We start from the raw sequence: 5,283 nt of genomic DNA on the forward strand, positions 1-5,283 counted from the left end.
TTTTACATCATGTCGTAATTTTTGCAACATGGGTCAGAAGATGTCGTAATTTTTGCAAACATAAGTTTCTACAACATTATCGTTGTTTCTGCAACGCGTTTGTTCTTTTCAAAATTATTTCTGCAATGCGACCGTTGTTTATGAAACTGGTTTTTTGTTTCAAGAATTAATGTGTGAGGAAAAAACCAAAATCCAGTCGTTCGCCCTCCCAGCTAGACTATTGGAACCAGTCCGGCAGTTCTGCTCCACATTCTTCTGCCCACGATCGTCACACCTAGTCTTCAGGGTTTGTTACCGCATGTATAGCTAGAGTAGTTACTCATGCTGGTGCGTGTGCATTATGTGTATATGTAACACAGAGAGGATCAATACACGGCAGTAATTTATCCTCATCACTTCTCGCTCGTCATGGTATCAGATTTCTAACCATCCTCGACCTCTCGCTTCCGCCCCTCGATGGACATCTCCTCCGACGTCTCTACTTGCGGCTCCGACGGCTCGAACCCCTTCGCCGCCGACCCACCGCCCATTCCCCTCTCCACCATCCTCAGCCTCAACGTCCATGGCCAAATTCCCATCACCCTCAAGCTCCAACCACCCAACTTCACCCTCTGGCTCACCTTCTTCGACGCCTTGATCAACTCCTATGGCCTCGCCGATCATGTGGACGGCACCGTCAACGCCCGACAGCGCCTCTCCGATCCCATCTGGACCCAACTCGACTGGTGCATCGTGCGCTGGATCTACGACACGATCTCGGAGGACATCGACGGCACGATTCACGTCGACCAAGCCACCGCGTACGTTCTCTTCAAGGCGATCCACACGCTCTACCGCGGCAACCGACATCAACAAGGCTCCCAGGCGCTGGAGGAGTTCCATGGCCTCTTCCAAAGCCACTCCTTTGTCCAGGAGTACTGCACGAGGTTCAAAACCCTCGCCGACACTCTTGCTAATTGCGGACTCCCGCAGGACGACCGGGCCATCATTCACCACATTCGCTCACTGCCTGCACACCATCGGCTTCAGGGCAACTCGCTCCGATGCCTCACTTTTCGTCCTTCGACATGCCATGGGGACGGCGTATCTCCTCTTGTATGTCGACAACATCGTTCTTGCTGCTTCCTCTGACGTGCTCCTACACCATATCATCGGTAATCTCCGTGCCTCAGTTACCCTCAAGGACTTGGGGGCCCTGAGCTTCTTCCTCAGTAATCAGGTACACCGATCCGCCTGCGGGTTCTTTCTACATCAAGCCCAGTACGCCGCTGAGCTCATCCAGCGAGCAGGGATGCAGTAGTGTCACCCGATGCCCACGCGTGTGGACACCAAGAACAAGCTCTCCGCCGACGCTGGTGCTGCCTTCGACGATGCCTCGACCTACCGCAGCATCACGGGTGCGTTGCAGTACTTGACACTCACGCGCCCGGACATTGCATACGTTGTCTAGCAGGTTTGTCTTCACATGCATGTGCCCAAGCTGCCACATTGCGCTATGGTCAAGCGGATACTTTGATATATTCGAGGTACCACCGATCATGGCCTGACCATCGTTGATTCACCGTCGATGGAGCTTGTTGCGTACAACGACACGTACTGGGCGGGTTGTCCGGACACACGACGTTCGACTTCGGGCCATTGCGTCTTCCTCGGCGGGTATCTGGTGTCGTGGTCCTCCAAACGGCAACCTACGGTGTCCCGGTGCAGTGCAGAAGCCGAATACCGTGCGGTTGCCAATGCTGTTGCGGAGTGTTGCTGGATATGACAGTTGCTACACGAGCTCAACTCCGACATTGCCAAGGCCACCGTTGTCTAATGTGACAATGTCTCCGCCCTCTACCTCGCCCAGAACCTGATTCATCATCGTCGTACCAAGCACATTGAGCTTGACATTCATTTTGTGCGCGAAAAGGTTGCCCTTGGTCACTACCGCATCCTGCACGTCCCCACCAAACAACAGTTTGCAGATGTGATGACCACAGAGCTTCCTTCCGCTTCATTTAAGGATTTCAAGACCAACTCTGCGTCTCGAACAGCGCCGCTGTGATTGCCAGGGGGTGTTGGAACCAGTCCAGCAGTTCTGCTCCACGTTCTTCTAGCCACGATCGTCACACCTAGTCTTCAAGGTTTGTTACCGCATGTATAGCTAGAGTAGTTACACAGGCTGGTGCGTGTGCATTATCTGTATATGTAACATAGAGAGGATCAATACACAACAGTAAATTTTCCTCCTCACTTCTCGCTCTTCATAGACGAGCCACATGATCGAACGACCACGGAGCCGGCGGACGGACACGCACGATCGGCTGGTAGAAGGTAATCTTTTCCCTTAGTTTCTCAACAAAGGGTGTATTTTATATTAACTTAATAGAAAGTATGAAGAGGATAGAAATACAATGAGCATACATCCAACCTCTGTATAGTCAAAATACACACAACCATCATCAACATATGCCCACAAAAACACACGGAGTCCGGGATTTGACTGGGCCTTAGAAACGACAGCAAAGCAAGGAAAGGCCCAAAACGAGAAGTTGTTGTGTCCCAAACGAAATTTGACTCGGCCTTAGAAATGACAGCAAAGCAAGGAAAGATCCAAAACAAGAAGTTGTTGTGCCCCAAACCAAATTTGACCGGGTCTTAGAAATGACATCAAAGCAAGGAAAGGCCCAAAACGAAAAGTTGTTGTTCCCCAAATAAAATTTGACTGGGCATTAGAAATGACAGCAAAGCAAGGAAAGGCCCAAAAAAAAGTTGTTGTGCTCCAAATAAAATTTGACTGGGGCTTAGAAATGACAGCAAAGCAAGGAAAGGCCCAAAACAAGAAGTTGTTGTGCCCCAAATGAAATTTGACTAGGCCTTAAAATGATAGCAAAGCAAGAAAAGGCCCAAAACGAGAAGTTGTTGTGTCCCAAATAAAATTTGACTAGGCCTTAGAAATGACAACAAAGCAAGAAAATGCCCAAAACGAAAAGTTGTTGTGCCCCAAATAAAATTTGACTAGGTCTTAGAAATGACAGCAAAGCAAGGAAAGGCCAAAAACGAGATGTTGTTGTGCCCCAAATAAAATTTGACCGGGCCTTAGAAATGACAGCAAAGCAAGGAAATGCCCAAAACGAAAAGTTGTTGTGCCCCAAATAAAATTTGACTCGGTTTTAAAAATGACAGCAAAGCAAGGAAAGGCAAAAAACGAGAAGTTGTTGTGCCCCAAATAAAATTTGACTTGGCCTTAGAAATGACAGCAAAGCAAGGAAATGCCCAAAACAAAAAGTTGTTGTGCCCCAAATAAAATTTGACTTGGTCTTAGAAATGACAATAAAGCAAGGAAAGGCCAAAAACGAGAAGTTGTTGTGTCCCAAATAAAATTTGACTGTGCCTTAAAAATGACAGCAAAGCAAGGAAAAGCCAAAAACGAGAAGTTGTTGTGCCCCAAACAAGGAAAGGCCAAAAACGAGAAGTTGTTGTGTCCCAAATAAAATTTGACTGGGCCTTAGAAATGACAGCAAAGCAAGGAAAGGCCAAAAACGAGAAATTGTTGTGCCCCAAACGAACTGTTTCCTTCTCAGAGTCCCTCCAAAAAAAACCGCTCTTAAGAAACATTGATAATAAAAATGGAGGTGCGGGGAATCGAACCCCGTGCCTCTCGCATGCGAAGCGAGCGCTCTACCATATGAGCTACACCCCCGAATTGATTGCATCCCACAGTTGGTCCTATACATTCGGATCTGTACTTATTGGAAACGAGAACGCCGTCCTAGGCCACACTGGCCGGCACGCGACCGGAGATGAGAACGACGCCACCACTCTCCGTTTTGTGCCATCCGTGGCTCGTCTTGCTCTGCCCAATTCTCCCTTTCAATTAGTAGCAGAAAACATCAGTTTCTACACAACGCAACTTCAAGCAAATGGTGTCCATCGTTGCAACCTGATTGTGCGAATATGTCGCGAATGGTGTCCAGCCTCGCGAGTGGCGGATCAATGCACGACCATCTTCTTACCAACCAAGTTCTTTGTGTCAATTTTTGGACCTTACGGGCTATAATCTCTAATTTACTCTTTGTGTACAAATTGTTGAAATTGTGTCGAATATATTGTTGCACTCTGAATAGTATTGTGTCTAGATAGGATATGATTCATATGAAGTTGTGTCCTAATAAGACACATGTATCCTACATCTTTCCTATATAGTGAGACTAGATACATGATGTAACCTATAATAACATAATAATACATGCATGCAGGGGGGAGGGGGCAACGACGTGTGCTGGCGCCCGGCCGATGAGGTATTGTGACGGTGTCACGGAAAAGAACGTCTGTACTGATCCCCAGGAATATAGCCATATCGATGAACCTCGTTAACAAATCTTGATGTCGTGTCCGTGTGATTACTTGATCATCGATAGATCAACTACGCACCTCAAGATTTAATTTAACACATACTACAAGCAGAAGTCGTCTCGGAAATGTCGGTTATTTATCACCAGATCTTCAGACACAAGGATGGGTTATATACCTCCGCAAAAAAAAAGGATGGGTTATATACATTCAAGAATACAACCCGCACACATACACACGCACATACGGAACTCGTACATTAAACAGTGAAAAACTTGAATAAAATAAGTTAGAACCAAAATATAAAAAAAATAAAAAACATTAAAAAAAATGTTAAAACCTACTCATTATCTTGATGGGTTAGTTTAGCAAAATAGATCCTCTCGATGCTGAATTCTACTCTTTTAGAAATTAGAACCAAACTCATACAGTCATGCCAACATCTCTGGAAATTGGGTATCTACACATGATAAAATAATTATTAAGTATAAACGAAAAAGAGAAAATTAAAAAAAAATGAACACTACTACACTTACTGGTGTTTTTCCTTAGTTCTTTGAGGTAATAACTGTGTTCATCAAAAAGGGGAATCCAGAATCCAGAATCCAGAAATGCATTTCATTTTGAAACAACAACTAAAATCAAACCGGTTATTATTTTATAGAGTTGGAAAGTGAACCTGAAAATTGCATTACATAACATTAGTTGCACCATAAAAATCACAGCAAAAACCTAAAAAAAATACTAATCTCATAAATTAACACATCGCACGTATAAATTTTGTATTGTAGGATCTTTTTTTTATATAACAAACATTGTTTTAACGCATGTACATTTTGAACAATTTTTTGAATGGTATGTCCTTATTTTACAAACAATGTTAAGATTTTTTTTATTTTCAAGAACAAAATTTTAAAATTGTGATTTTTTTGAATTATACGTACTCAT

The 5,283-nt window shown here is 44.7% G+C and overlaps 1 non-coding gene across 1 annotated transcript; it reads right to left on the reverse strand.

The window, feature by feature from the left end:
* Nucleotides 1-3,612: 3,612 nt before the first annotated feature.
* Nucleotides 3,613-3,685, reverse strand: TRNAA-CGC. Its single transcript has one exon. It is a non-coding gene; the product is annotated as a tRNA-Ala (tRNA).
* Between the last annotated feature and the right edge of the window lie 1,598 nt (nucleotides 3,686-5,283).

The sequence above is a fragment of the Hordeum vulgare genome, chromosome 2H (genome assembly GCF_904849725.1).
Source record: "Hordeum vulgare subsp. vulgare chromosome 2H, MorexV3_pseudomolecules_assembly, whole genome shotgun sequence".
Taxonomy (NCBI): Eukaryota; Viridiplantae; Streptophyta; class Magnoliopsida; order Poales; family Poaceae; genus Hordeum; species Hordeum vulgare.